The 13,604-nt window shown below is 48.6% G+C and overlaps 1 non-coding gene across 1 annotated transcript; it reads right to left on the minus strand.

Annotated features, from left to right (window-relative positions):
• Positions 1 to 7,591: 7,591 nt before the first annotated feature.
• On the minus strand, positions 7,592 to 7,680 carry TRNAR-UCU. The gene is given in 2 exon segments: positions 7,592 to 7,627; positions 7,644 to 7,680. It is a non-coding gene; the product is annotated as a tRNA-Arg (tRNA).
• Between the last annotated feature and the right edge of the window lie 5,924 nt (positions 7,681 to 13,604).

Raw genomic sequence — 13,604 nt, forward strand, 5'->3', positions numbered from 1 at the left:
AAAAAAATATATATATATGAGATATTCATCTTTAATTGATTTATTTGTAGGAACAGAACATACAATTCTGGGGTGAAAATACATGCAAAAGAGCAAAATTAGAATTTTTTCCCCTGCAAAATTACCAAGTTATTTTGCCAAATTAACCAAGATTCTTTCTGAATTGCCAAAATACTCTGTTGCCTCTTTGGACTCCTGGTATGTTTTAAATAATTTGAAGAAAATCTACTTATTTTTAAGTTCCCAACATCACTGTTATTATTGCTGTGGATTTACATGCTATCTGTTTTTTTTAAAAAGAAACTATGCCTCATTTTTACAAAATTATGGCTTGTGTTCCTGTTTTGTCTCCCAGGACAATTCCTCTGGACTTGATTTTCCCAAGTATAGGCCCTAAATTCAGAACAGTAAAATCCATGAAGACGTCTTTTGTGCCTAAATTCTTTAGGTTTTCTAGAATGGCCTCCAAATAACACAAAGATTTGTTCTTCACTTTAAAAGGAAGAAGTATAGAAATAATTAGTTTTGCTTTGTCATTTTTCAGACTTTAACTCAGAAGTATTGTGAGAATTCTTTTATTTACCAAACTTAGGATTTAAAAAAAAAAAAAACGACTAACATCAAAAAGATCCTTCTGGGTTAATTATGTATAAAGGTATTAGTCCGTGAGCTGCTGCAACAAAGCAAACTGGGCGCTGACGCCGCAGAAATTTGTTTCACATTCTGGGGGCTAAAGGTCCAAAGTCAAGATGGGGGCAGGGACGGCCGTCTGTGGGCTGTGAGGGAAGGCCTGCGGCACCCTCCCTCCCCCCCGGCTCCTGTCCGGCCACCTGCACATTCACGTGGGTTTTTCTGTCTCTTCATATCTTCCCCACTCTATGCAATATGTCTCCGTGTCCAAATTTCCTCTTTCTAGGCAGACCGGAGGTCATCTTAACCTAATGGATTGCATCTGCCAGGACTGTATTTCCTCACATTCTGAGGTCCTGGATTAAGTCTACAACATATGAGTGGGGGAGGGGGACACAATTCAATCATACAAATAAACTACATAAATACACATAGATTTCAATGACCTTTTATTTCTCAGCTTATAGAAAACACATTCATATTCAAGAATAAATATAGGTATAAAAATAGTCTATAATGTGACTATCAGTCAGTCTGTGACAATTATAGTGCACTTCACGGTTACAACAGAGGTCCTGGAGATTTGGCAACATTTTTGTAAGGATCTTGTAAGTTTACTGATAATGCATTTACTTACTTATTTATTTATTTATTTATTAAGATATTGAGAGGGGCGTCTGGTGGCTCAGTCGGTTACATGGCCGTCTTTGGCTCAGGGCGTGATCTCACAGTTCGTGGGCTTGAGCCCCCACATTGGGGTCTGTGTTGACAGTTCAGAACCTGGAACCTGCTTGTGAGTCTGTGTCTCTGTCTCTGCTCCTCCCTCACTCCTGCTTTGCCACTCTCTCTCAAAATTAAATAATAAAACATTTAAAAATTAAAAGTAAAAGATATTGAGATACCTTGAATATTTCCCTCCCTCACACACAATCACATTGCTGCACCATCAGAACCAAGCCAGTTTCTAAGCCTGCTTCTTGTCAGTTGGACCTTCATTTAGTTATCTAATTATTTTATATGAAATGTATTATTATATTTGCCAAACACAAATATAATTGAAAAGGAAATCAGGGCTGTCAGCAGTAACCATATTTCTTTCACTTATTACTATATATTTGAAATGTAACTTAGAGAACTGTATGGTAGATGCTCTTCAAATGCTTTTTTTTTTTTAAACTTGATACATTTTGGGGAAACTGAGTGGCTCAGTCAGTTAAGCACCTGCCTCCATTTTAGCTCAGGTCATGATCTCATGGGTTCTGGGATTCTCTTTCTCCCTCTCTCTCTCTCTGCTCCTTTCCACTCATGCTCTCTCTCAAAATTTGATATATTTATAGACTGTCATAGGATTGCTATTGTAGTGATAATTAGTACATTTATCATGTTATGTAATTATCATTTCTTTTTAGTAGTTGGAAAAATTAACTTCTGGTCTTTTAGCAAGTTTGATGATTATAATATGCCTATTAATATGTCTATTAATATGTCTATTAATATTGTCTATGTTTATTTGTTTTTTAAAAGTGGGCTATTTCACTTTATATAGGAACCTGAAGGGTTTTGGGGTTTTTTTTTTTTTTTTTGGTAGTGTTTCAGCCAATTGGTCTATGAATGATGGGCCAGCAGATAGAACCTCAGTCCTCACTTTATGGTTATTTCTGTGGATTTTTTTAGTCAGTGACAGTCCACTATGTCAGGAAGAATTGGGCAAAGCCATTTAAAACCTTCTTTTTATTAAATCTATTTTAGGAACAACCATTTCCTCCAGCTTTATTTCTTCTTCTCACAGACTTTCTCCTTTCTTACCAAGAAAGAGGGGTCACTAAAACTTGTTCAGACAGGTTTGGTGCCTTCTTCAAATCTGTGTAGATCTAATATCCCCTTGGTCCTCTGTATTATTATTAATCTTATTAATTGTTAGTTATCAAAGTCCAAACTGATGAGCCTTCCTTCATCAAAATCTGCATCAACATCTGAAACCAGAGTCAGTTCTGTATCCTTCCCTGGTGACAAGTCAGCCATATTCACCTCTTGGCTTCCACATGCACAATGTTAGCTTACTTTATTTAAAATTTTTTATGTCTTTGTTTTTATTTTGAGAGAGAGACAGATCATGAGCAGGGGAGGGGCAGAGAGAGAGGGAGACACAGAATCTAAAGCAGGCTCCAGGCTCTGAGCTGTCAGCACAGAGCCTGACATGGAGCTTGAACCCACAAACCACGAGATCATGACCTAAGCTGAAGTCGGATGCTTAACTGACTGAGCCACCCAGGCTCCCCTAGTTAATTTTACTTTAAATGAATTTGCGCTGCTCTGAAGAACTTCTGAGCCAGGAAGCTCTAAGGATGAGAGAAGGTAAGGTTTCAAGTGGAATTCTGCAAATACAGGGTGTCAATGCCTCAAGTGTGTTTAGAAAAAAATCCAATTTCTCCCCAAGTGATGAGGTGTTATGGGGACACTAGTCCAAGGTCAGAACCTAGGGCACCTGTGCACTGTCCAGACTGAGGAGAGCTCACTGAACTTCCCGGGAAGCCATCTTTACCCTTTCATGATTTCCTGTAAGTTCTGTAGGGTACTGCTCTTCTCCAAGAAAGTCCTGGCATTCTGTTCTTTTCCCAGCTTCTGCCGCAGAAGAGCGGACTCGGTATTGTTATCCTGGCCTGGAAGGCAGGGCCATCTCGGCCACAGTGGACTCAAACCCAGTCACCTCACACCTTCCCTCCAGGAAAGGGCCACCAGCCCCTTCTCTGATCGTTGGTCACTTTCACTCAAAATTTTGGTTTCCTAAGGAATGCATGAGAGTGGCGTCACATAGAGTCGTGGCCCGGCGCCTTGGCGTCTTTAGTGCCAACTCCCCAAACCTGAGCAAAAGCCCCAGACGCTTCCTTTCCTCGTTGTGAGAGACCAGATGTGCAGCGATGCCCTCGCTGTGACTGTTTCTCTCTGCGCGCCAGGGAACGTGCAGACACATTTCCACGTCTGCCCTGTTACCACGTCCTCGTTTGCTCCTGTGCGCCCTGTCTTACCCACTGCGCACGTGCAGCTGCATAGACGTTCTGATTCCGGAGTCCGGGGGTGGGGCTCTAGGTACATGTTGTAGGGCCCAGGTGACAGTCCAGCTTAGAGTGACAGAATGACTTCTCTCTCCACAGGTCTCCAAGGATAAGTTAAGCCCCAATTCCCCGGGACGCCTGGCTTTCTGGCTCTCTTTCTTCCCCTGCTGTCATATCTAAAGTCCCAGGCCCCTCAGGCTACAGAGAGACGCCACACCTTCGCTTATGAACCTAACTTTTTGGCAAAAGAAACTAACGAACAACCAAAACCTGGCCGTAGTTGCTCCATAGTGGTTTGTGGAGTGCGCCTCATCTACACACATCACAGTAAGCTGGTCAGACTTGGACCTCATTCCAGCATGGCGGGGAAATTGAACTGAAAAGCAACTGAGGAATGATTTTCCCCTCACCCTCTGCGTTATTTCTGCCCCTCTTCCACACAGGAATGGCGCACTGAAAGGACTGTCCCCACTTGGGGAGTGGAGAGCTGATCCGTCCTGAGCCACCAGAGGAAGGTGGCCAGGAACTGAGCTGGAGACCTTCAGGAGGGACCTTCTGCACTGATTTATAAGAACGGAGGGCTGATGTGCTGCATATATAAGGTAATGAAGTGGGAGGATCCCCACTGAGATGAGGACACTCACAGAGAGACACGAAGAGGAAAGGAAGTCGAATTTCCAGCTGTGTGGCCAGGCCGTGGCTTTGGCTTTCATTTCTGTCACGTGCCCTGTACCTTCATTATCTCTGAAGATGTCTAAGCTTGATGCTGAGAGTGTAACATGAGCAAAATAGCATCTGGTATTCATGTCAGGTCTGAAGAGAAAACATGGTATTACTGAATCATGAGAAAAGTATTTGAGATTGGTAAGGTCTCGGCACCTGAGAGTGGCCTGTACACTTTATTTTTTTAATTTATTTATTTTTGAGACAGAGAGAGACAGAGCATGAGCAGGGAAGGGCAGAGAGAGAGGGAGACGCGGAATCGGAAGCAGGCTCCAGGCTCTGAGCTGCCAGCACAGAGCCAGACATGGGGCTCGAACCCACGAACATGAGATCATGACCTGAGCTGAAGTCGGAGGCACCCCTAGCCTGTACACTTTCAATTAAAAGCAGCAGATACAATTAGGGGGCAGGCAATTGAGGTTAACAGTTTGCAGGAAAGAACGAACAACCTTGAAAACCAGGAAGTGTGCAGAGTCATTGATTGACTGAGAGACACAAACTCAACATGACGTCACGAAACAACTGAGCTGTGCTAGGGAGCCGTGCAGATAGGCTTTCATAGCTGCTCTGTTTCACTGAAAATGCCGCATCCATCCGGGACAGCCAAGTTGTACATGTTCTCTAACTTCGGTGTCACTGGGGTCAGAGCCAAGAAAGATTTGGCCCAAGTCCCTGAAGGGATGTGAATGAGGATGTTCGGCAGAGTTCTGTGTCGTGTCAGGAACTAAAATAGCACCTTCTTAGAAGCATTTAAAAAAAATTAAAGCTAAAATATGGTAGATACATCCTTTGAGGTTTTGCTCAGCATTTAAATGATATGTTAAAAAAATGATGGTTATGGAAAAAAGTCAAGAGCATCTGAGCGGCTCAGTCAGTTAAGCATCTGACTTCAGCTCAGGTCATGGTCTCACAGTCTGTGGGTTCGAGCCCCACATCAGGCTCTGTGCTGACACGTCGGAGCCTGGAGCCTGCTTCTGATTCTGCGTCTCCCTCTCTCTCTGCCCCTCCCGTTCACATTCTGTCTCCCTCTCAAAAATAAATAAACATTAAAAGACACGATTTATAAAGTAAAAGAAGTGGAATGCCATGTATACAAGGTATAATTTCGTAATACAAAAAGGATATGCACAAAATATGACATATTCTGTAAGAAAACACGTAATCTCTTTTTTTAAATTTTTTTATTTTTGAGAGACAGAGAGACCACACGAGCAGGGGAGGGGCAGAGAGAGAGGGAGACACAGAATCCGAAACAGGCTCCAGGCTCTGAGCTCGCTGTCAGCACAGAGCCCGATGCGGAGCTCAAACCCACGAACTGTGAGATCATGACCTGAGCTGAAGTCGGACGCTCAACCGACTGAGCCCCCCAGGCGCCCCTGTAATCTCTTACTGTAATAAAAAGTAAACAACACATCAGAATGGTTTCCTATGAGGAAAAACGGCATAGAAAATAGAATATGCAGATAAAAAATCAATCAGTGGATTAAGAGGGTCCTGAAACAGCCCGTGCATAGGTCAGATAATCTAAAAATCTAACAAAAGTACTATGAAACGCTGGAAATAGTGGGTGATCTCTATGGTGCATTATTATTTTTTAATGAAAATTCTACTTCCACCTAGAAGGGTTACCTGCGAGGGGAACTGACTCTACAAAACGTAGAAAACCAGAAAAAAAAAGCTGTGAAATAGCCATTAGAGAAAAGACGGCAGGAAGCAGGCAGTGTAGGATTGTTATCCTACATAGAGAAAAAGCGAGTCTGAGACTGTGCTGGGCGGGAGAACTTCAAAGAAGAGAAGACCAGTGGTATTTACCATACTAGGTATCGAGATGTAGTGGAAAACTCATAATTAAGAGTGAGCATTGTTGGTGCAGGGATTGACAGCTAAACATGCAACGGCATAGAGAATCAGAAACCATCCGCATGGGTGGGGATTTGACACTAGAAAAAAGTGGCGTCGCAGATGCAGTAAGAACCTTGCGCTTTACTGAGAGACCCAGGCAGGAACGCATAGGGGTCAGAGGCTGTGAGACCATCACCTCATCTCACTGCCTGGCCTTCTGGACAGGTGACGTATATCGTGATAGGAGGAGTGTGTGATTGGCAATAGTCTATAGAAGGTTAATCATTACCCTAGCGGATCGCCACGAAATGGTGCATCATTGCCAAATCGTTGTACAAGTTGAAAAGGAAAAAACCCACCGTGTCCCAAGAGCTGGCTCGAGGCAAGGGCTTTATTGGAAGCCTCGGCTCACAGGCAGAGGTCAGCCAGGCCCCCCTTTCCAGCCCCGGAGGCTGCCTGGTGCGGCCCGTGCTGGGAGGTCAGTGGCTCTGCGGTCCCGGTTCCTTCCCTGCCAGCAGACAGCAGACCCTCCCAGGGGCCGTGCTAAGGGTGCGCCAGGCCACCTGAGGCCGGGCGACCTGGATGTAGGGTGCGAGGTGTTTACGACACAATTGTACCGCCACTGCTATGGGGTAGTGCATAGTTTATGTAAGGAATACAACGACGCTACTTATGTGAGATGATATTGCGCACGAACGACGGTGCGGAGGTCCATATAATCATGTGTAAACAGTACATCATATAGCGGTATGATAATAATTTATGGAAACTATATATGTGTATCTAACTTCTGAAAGGATAGGGAAACTAAGCCCCCGTGGAGAGAACCAGGGAGCGAGTGTTTGAGGAGAAGCAGACCTACTTTGCGGCTAGATCTCCATTTCCGCAGCTAAAGGTGGGGGCGTGGATAATTGTTACTGATCTCACCCACCACTCATTTACAAGCAAATCGAATATTTGGTTACGTTTCCGAAGCTGAAACTTCAGTGCTGCCAAGGAGTGCATGGGGAGGGGGGGGCGGGGAGTGGGCAGAGTGGGGGAAGGGGAGTAAAGGCGGCTGAGCATCAGCAGCTGCAAAGCCCCCGCGTTTTGAATATTCTGGAAGGAGCATTATGGAACCCTGGGCCATGACCCTTCAGCCAAGGCCGAGGAACCTGTTGGAAGCTGTTTTTCGTGACAAAAAAATAGGAGCATTTATTTCCATATTAAACCTTCGCTACAAGCGTTCGTTCCCTTTCACCCTATTTGGTCACCGAGCCGCAGGTGGGGTGTTCCTGAAGAAGCTCCTGAGACCTAAACACCAGAAAGTTGAAACCAAGAGGCCACTTGGTGACAAAAACCTCCGACTCTGGCGGGACTCGAACCCGCAACCTTTGAATTCCTCTGGGTGCGCGCTAGAAGTCCAATGCGCTATCCATTGCGCCACAGAGCCTGCGCAGGGACGGCACTAGGCCCGAATCCTAAGGTTGTCGATTATGCGTTTGTCATCAATACATTGCGGGAAGTTTATTCAGTCATCGCGAAAAGTGAAGGAACACAAAACAAGACAAGGTGACGGACACACAGTGCCCTCCTCGGGCATTTCTGATGCAGCGACCACTGTCATCTGTCTCTAGAAGCTCGGGAACAGTCTGACGAGACTCAGAACCACACAGGCTGTTTGCAGCTACGTAGAGGACCCGAGGGCATCATGCTCAGCGAAATTAGTCAGAGAGAGACGAATGTCATATGACTGCACTCACATGAGAAATATAAGTTACAAAACAGATGAACATAAGGGAAGGGAAGCAAAAATCATAAAAACAGGGAGGGACTCTGAAATGTGGAGAACAAGCAGAGGGGTGCTGGAGGGGTTGTGGGAGGGAGTAAGGGCATGAAGGAATCTACTCCTGAAATCATTGTTGCACTCTATGCTAACTAACTTAGATGGAAATTAAAAATAATAATCAAATAAATGAATAACCACGCGGCATTTCATCCGCCGGATGCACTGACGCGCTCCCAGCCGCTGGCTCCGCCAATACCGAATTTGGGGGGCTCCCGACAGGTGGTCTAACCCGTCCCGGTCCCCCCCACCCCCCGCCGTCCGGGAGGTGCTCACTGGCGCGTGTGCTGTTGATGCGATCGGCGGTGCGGTGTGCTGTGGCCCCGGGACTCGCGGGGCAGGGCCGCACCGCCACGCAGGCCGCCAGGCCTGAGCGCACCCGGGCAGCGTGGGGGATTCCGCAGGTTTCCTAACTCGGCCTCTCACATGGGCGACCGTGCAGTCCAGCCGCACCGGCTCCTTCGGCGGCCCCGGTGTAGGGGGTTGGCGTCCTGGCGACAGAAAGGGGCGGGTTACGGTTGCGGCCAGTGCGGGGGACCCAGGGCGGCCAGCCCGGAATCTGCGGACCCCGAACCGCGGGCTGCGGGGATCTGAGCGTCCGGAGGCGGCTGTCGGAAGGAAAGAAGACATCTCGGGCTGTTCCCACCGAGCCACGAGCCATGAGCCACGACGTGATGCGCGGCGACCCCGCCGGTGGGATTCCAGCCATGACCGGCACGCGAGCGCGGAGCAGAGGAGGTCAGGGGCCTCCGGGCCCTGCAGGGCGCTCACGCAGGGGTCGTCCGTACCCAGTCCCACCCCGGCCTCCGGGCGGCGCCCGGGAAAGCACAGAATGAACAAAAGCCCGAACTCCGAACCCATGTCTGCAAAAGTGCAAAGTGGACAGGACGAGAGTGTTCGATGGGAGCTGAAGCCTAAGGCGGGCGAAAAGTTCTCAGCGGTTCCTATTTCTGAATGTCATTCCCTCGTGCGGGCTTACATGACGCAATTGTTTTCTTAAGAGGGAGTATCTGAGCCGAGCACAGGCACGAGTCCGTGGGAGGATCGGATCTTGCGATCCAGAGATCGCCACTTAACTGAGATACTTAAACCCACACACGGTGCTTTGCAGAGAAGTTTAAAGTTTTCCAGGGAAAGGAAGGCTTTCTGGGTGGACAGCAGTAAAAATATATTTGTCGTTAGTTTCTGTCTGCACTCAAAACAATGCCCAGTCGTGAGGACCCCACAGAAAAGAAGACGCGTAGACTACAGAGTAGTTCACATTTCCAGCAGCTCGGGTGGTAGACATCTGCCGCAAACCCCAAACTTAGTGGTCTGTGGGATGAAATAGTCTTCTGGACCTTCTTCCCTCTTATCTCAGCAATATCAAAAACCCATCTGAGAACATGTTTTCACGTAAATACTTTGAGGCAGAGATGGTACCTAGCCATTATTTTCATTATATGTTATAATGTCCTCTGGGCCACTTCTCCACTGGAGGCTACGCTGTGCACTCACGTTCTCCAGATACGCTGTGGGCTTTTCTAATACACATCAGTGGAATCCAAACAGTTAAGTGGGGTGTGAAAGACCCTGTGATGTTTGGCACAACTGGCATGTCCACCGCTGTGTCTTCTGAGCTGTGCTGTCCGTCCTGGGGGAACGAGGGTCTCCGGAAACCCACGGGTCTCAGAGCACTTTGAGTGAGAGCAGAGTTTGCTCCTGTCCAAGAATTCCTCCCCTATGGTTCCTGAGCCTGAGAATGGTGGCCCTGGGTCCCCCCCCCCCGCCTGAAAATACCTGTCACAACGAGGAAGGTACTGGGCCGGGACCAGCGCTAAACCTGAGGCCATCCTCATTCACGGGGAAGGGTGTTCTTTTTTGGTGGCTCAGAAAATTGGTGCACTGCTCCTAGACTGGACGACAGAGGACGCCTTTGAGAATCAAGTTGTTTTTCCCAACAGGCTTGGTGTGCCCAGACCGTAGTCACCCCTGCTCATGCCCACGTTGTTCGCCATCCACCGGGATCGGAGCGTATCGAAAGCCTGATGCTGTCAGTCACACGGATACTTTTTGCCACACCGTCATTGTCAGCCGTTTCCTGACAGCAGAAGTATGCGCTAACCTTCCTGAATGGCTTCCCCACCGGCTTCCCTTCACAGCCAGTCCGCAGAGTTGCAACTTCTGAAGGATCTCCAATCCTCTAACTGCCCTAACGGTTAATGGAACGTTAACTCCTAATGCGAGTGCGGAGGGGCGTGAGGCTGGCCACCCGGCTAAGGCTGGCTAGCAGCCAGTGTGACAGAGGCCTGGCTGGGGGGCATCGGCTCACACTGAGTCTTGCAAGAATTTCCTGGCGCAGGCACGGCGTCTTCTTCATAGATTGGAGAACGCGCCCCAGGAGGTCCAGAACCCATGGAGGCTACAGCCCCCTAGAGCGTGGCGCATTCCCGGCGCTGAGCTGCGAGGTCAGGAGGGGTCACGCAGGTCAGGAGACCCTCGCAGGTGAGGTCACGTCCGGGTCAGGAGAACAGCAGACAGGCGGGCTGGAGCCGAGCCGGCGCCAGTGCAGGGCGGGGAGCCGCGGGCGCCCAGAGGGCCCACCTGCCTGACCCTCCCAGCTCAGCAGCCTGACTGGGACGGGTTGGAGGGCCTTATACTGGCTGCCGCCCGGCCCCTGAACCCAGGACGCTTGAGGGGTGCCGCCTGAGGCCGTGGGGAGCTGGGCAGCGCCCTCCCAGCCGAGAGGGCACCCCGGGACGGCCTCCGCGCGGGTCCGGGAGGCGCCTCGGCGTCGGGGAGGCAGAGGCCCAGACGCAGACCCGCAAATCCGGAGAAGACGGTGGCCAGGGAGCGGGCCTGGGGGCCTCGCAGCGGAAACACGCGGGTCCTGGACGGAACTGAACCGCAGTCTACACGGGGCGGTCCTGCGCTCAGGGCGTCTATGGTCCCCGAGCAGGTCCCAGTCGGCGTCCGGTCCAGGCTCTGGATTCCGGCTCGCTGTCCTGCCAACAGAAGTGCCCTTGCAGGGGCACGAAACCCGTCCAATTTCCGGATTCCAAGGGAAACGTTTCCTCCGGCCCTTGTCCGGGACGCCCCCGTGTGGGGATCAAGGCCAAGGGCTTCCGCTCGCCTCTGCGGTGGGAGGCGCAGCGTTTCCTTCTTGTTCTCCCAGGTCAGTTGGTTCCGAGCGCAGCAGGAGACGCGCATGTCAGCTGATTCGAGCTTGATAACACTTGAATCAGTCATTCATTTTGCAAGACACGGCCCCACAGAACGCACCCGCCTGGAGGGAACGGTTCGTGGCAAGAACGGCCATGCTCGTTTTAAAAACGGGTAAGAGTGAGCAGCGCCGCGGGAGCAGCACAGCTGCCCGGGAAGGGGAAGTACCGAGTTCGTTCCCACCTCGTCTGCAGACCCGGACAGCGCAAAGCCACTGAGGTGTCGTTTGGGGAGTTCCTGCAGAAAGTGTTACTGATGTAATATTCGACGAAATTAGGGAAATACAAAATGGAGAAAGAGAAAAGCAGCGCGTGCCAATCGGGAGCTGGCCTGGTGTCCCCTGGTCGCCCTTCTGCGGAAGAGAGACAGCTTCGCAGAACGCAGGCGCCGGACAAGGCGGCTCAGAGACGGTGACGGAGCAAGAAGAAAATAAGATCACTCTGCAGTCCTGTTTGAGCGCGCGCGCACACACATAGGCGCGCGCGCCAAAAACAGAAACAAAACTTTTGTTCAGCCACAAAAACGGCCGCCAGTCCCCCCCAATCTGTCCAATATGAGTAACTACAGCTTCTTTGGCAATCACAGTTTCAGCTTTGCTCTCTTCTTCCTTCCTTCACGATAGGATGCATCAAGCTATCCAATCACAGAATCACTCCCTGCTTCCGGAGAGCATCCGGTCCAGAAAAGCTCTGCCTCTTTAAATCTTCCCCCAAATCGCCTAACACAAGACTCAATCCTGTAAGTACTTTCTTATACGCTCTTACTAATGAGATGCACCCACCGCTCCCCACGGGGCGTCTTCTTGGTGAATAATCACCCAACTTGTTCAACTGCTCATTTATTCCTGGTGGAAGATATTGGCACCATTTACGTTCTGTCTGACTTCGGTTAGTCACTTTTTCTCTCTCTCTCTCTCTCTCTCTCTTTTTTTTTTTTTTTTTTTTTTTGGCATTCAAAATACGGGGGGAGGGGCCAAGCTCTGTCTCTCTCTCTTAAGCGCATCCACGCTTGTATACCAAGAGTGTATTTTCTCATTTAAATAAACTTTCCCCCTTGTGTTACTCAGAAACAAGAAAGAAATAAAAGAAGGAAGGAAGGAAGGGGAAGGAAGGATGGCATGATGGACTGGGGGCCTGGGGATGAGGGAAGGAGACATATGCCCAAGTCCTGCTAGTGCTGGTTTCTGGGAAGTAGGCTTGTGGGTTGTTTTCCCCACCGGCCTCGCCCAGTGAGGGGTGGCCATCATAGACTTTCTTTTCCAAGGCCCATCACTATTTCTCAGTTTGTTCTTGACGAATTGAATTCCCGGAGGCCTCTCTGCTTCTCTGACCCGTTGACATTTACTTAGGCCTTAAGAATTATTTTGCATACATACTTTGATGGAGAACTCTTTTGGGGTTATATAATAACAAAAAGTTGAAACTTTAAACAAATGTTTTAGGAAAGCTCAAGACAAAGTTCTGTCCCCCAAATATTCTTATGGGGAGATGTAGAAAATAAAGACGTAAAATACGTCACACGGTGTTTTGAAGCAAACAACGGGGAATTTTCCAAAGATTGCCAGTGACGTGTGCTTGCTTTCCCTGACCAGATTCCTTCTGTTTATTAGTGACAGCACAGTTTATCTTTTCTGGATATAAATGAAAGGAAATATTTTTATCTTTGATTAAATCTAGCCCTCCCCCATTCCCAGTGCTATCAGAATTGATTAGAACTATTTAAAGAACATGCTGTTACCTCTGATTCAATATAATGCATTAAATCCAACCAATGATCTCAGCTTTCTCAGGACGCCTCGAATTCATCAGCTCACCTCTTACCCGCTCATCATAAAGTGGGGACCCATCTTCCTGGAGTCCACACTGAACCGTTTTGTTCTGAATCGTTCCTGTAGAGCATCTGGAAATTCTGCTGAGGGAAGCAGTTCGTTGCAAATGTAAAAAGGAGAACAGCAAACGTGTTGTGTTGGTCACACTTTGGATTGACAAAAAAAACAACCCCCTCCAGGTAAATCCATTTTTCCCCCAGGAAGCAGCTAGTATTTCACGGGCAAGGAGACTCCTGGACCGTCTATACCTATGAGGTTTCTTCTAATCCGCGTGGAAAGTGAAAGCGCATTGGTATTTGCCTGGCACTTTCCCAGAACGTGAGGAGATGAATATCCTGGGTGTGAGCCTGGGAGGTTGGGGACCCCGAGTGGGTTTCAGCATTGCGTCTTTTCTTGCACCTTGCCTAACTTTCTAAACACGTTTTTGTCTACACTGACTGGCATTCTGCCTCTAAACCTACCACATTTCCTTCTATATTTTGAGGAAGCCTGTCACACAGCG

The sequence above is a fragment of the Suricata suricatta genome, chromosome 7 (genome assembly GCF_006229205.1).
Source record: "Suricata suricatta isolate VVHF042 chromosome 7, meerkat_22Aug2017_6uvM2_HiC, whole genome shotgun sequence".
Lineage (NCBI taxonomy): Eukaryota > Metazoa > Chordata > Mammalia > Carnivora > Herpestidae > Suricata > Suricata suricatta.